The sequence below is a fragment of the Gavialis gangeticus genome, unplaced genomic scaffold (assembly GCF_001723915.1).
Source record: "Gavialis gangeticus isolate Ggan-Ray unplaced genomic scaffold, GavGan_comp1, whole genome shotgun sequence".
Classification (NCBI taxonomy): domain Eukaryota; kingdom Metazoa; phylum Chordata; order Crocodylia; family Gavialidae; genus Gavialis; species Gavialis gangeticus.
The window spans coordinates 80,023,145-80,024,778 of record NW_017729025.1 but is presented as its reverse complement, the minus strand read 5'-3'; the positions used below and the strand labels follow the sequence as shown (position 1 = coordinate 80,024,778).

The window sequence follows — 1,634 nt, the reverse complement described above, 5'->3', positions numbered from 1 at the left end:
CATCGATTCTGCAGCTTGGAGCCTGGATGGCAGCTGGAGTGTGGCTCCGGCTGGCCAGGCTCTGGTATTGGGGAGCACACACTGTCCCCATGTGTACCACCCCGCTTTTTTTTTCTGCATTTTTTTTTTTACTCCTGGATTGCCAGGAGTCAACCCCCTCCCACCGAGTGAGCTGCAAGGCAACAGTGCAGGAAATGCCTGAATGTGCAGTATGTAGGTCTGCAGCACCACATACCACATAGCCACACTCGTGTGGATGTGGCCAGTTTTGAAAACCTGGGCCCTGACATCTTTATGACTCAAAGTGTCTACATGAAAAACAATGGCTGAAAACACATACTTCTGAATGTCATTGTGGAGTTTCATTAATATTTCTAGAAAGGTGTTCATAGGTCACAGGTCTAAAGGAAAATATTGTCATTATTTTGCTTCTGTTATAAATAAAGCATTGGGTCATGTCCCTCATTCCTTAGTGAAAACAGTGCAAAGAGGGGCACCACCTCTATGTGGTGGTACATACATGTTTCTCATGAGGAATGTTAAGGACACCTTTTAACACATCAAATCCAGCAGTGCCAAACATCTCCTGAGAGGTGATCAGTATGGCCTTGGAAGTGCTTTATCCGTTGCATGAATTAGCCCAAAGTGTTTAGGAGGTTGGCTTTTTTCCCCTCCAGGGTTTCCACTAGTATTTGTGTTTTTGAAGGGGAAAAAGATTTTAGCCACAAAATATTAATGCTGTGAACAACACCATGAGGCACAAGGGAGAAGAGATGTGGTCCCTTGAGTAATCAGCACCATCTGACACAAAACAAGAACAAAGCACAAATTAAGCTCATGCACAGCAAATAGAAATTAATAACAGGAGCCAGACCAGACGCTAAGAAAAAAAACAACAAAAAAACAGATGTGACATTGAAGTGAATTAATGTTTCCAAACTAAGCAGGTATATTTTCAGCAAGCAGAAACATGAGAATTAAGTCAATGGTAAAACAATATTAAACTGAAGATTACAGACTGGAAATTGGTCTCAGTGTAAAATCTCTTCTTTTTTTTTTCAAGTTACTTTAACTGTGAGCAAGAAGCAAGTTCCAGAGGAAATGAAAATTTAAGTAAATGTAGACAGTTTGGCAGGGCCACAGAATGAAGGCTTTAAGGAAAGAAAATATAGAGAACAGAAGAAAACATTAGTTAGAGGAATCATGGAATCATAAAAGCATCAAGCTTTGGTGAAAGAAATAAAACTGTACCCAATATTTAAGAAATAAGATAGATATACGATATTTATATTTGTGTATTCTTACTCTTGTTTTCCTAATGCATGCAAATATCCTGTCAAAGCTGATGTTGAGGAAAGTGTTTAAATGCAAGGGGTTTTTAATAGAGGTGCACCAATACATTGGTCCAATATCAGATCGGATATAAAGAAAATTTGCTGTATTGGATATTGGCTGATAAATGCTCGTGCTCTGCACAGCCACAGCACAGCATGGAGCAGAGCCGACAGCTTGAAGAACTGCCTCCAGCTGGTAAGTCGGAAGGGGAGGGAAGGAGCATGGTGGGGCAGATCAACACCCCCCATGGTGAGGGAGGGGGCAGGAGCAGGCACTGCCCAGGTGGGGTGGGGGCACAG

The 1,634-nt window shown here is 41.9% G+C and overlaps 1 long non-coding RNA gene across 1 annotated transcript in view; it reads left to right on the top strand.

The window, feature by feature from the left end:
* Positions 1-291: 291 nt before the first annotated feature.
* LOC109298731 overlaps positions 292-1,634 on the top strand; it is a 24,407-nt gene continuing 23,064 nt past the window's right edge. The window contains exon 1 of the long non-coding RNA XR_002097688.1: positions 292-304. This is a non-coding gene — a long non-coding RNA (uncharacterized LOC109298731). The remainder of the gene's footprint in view (positions 305-1,634) is intronic.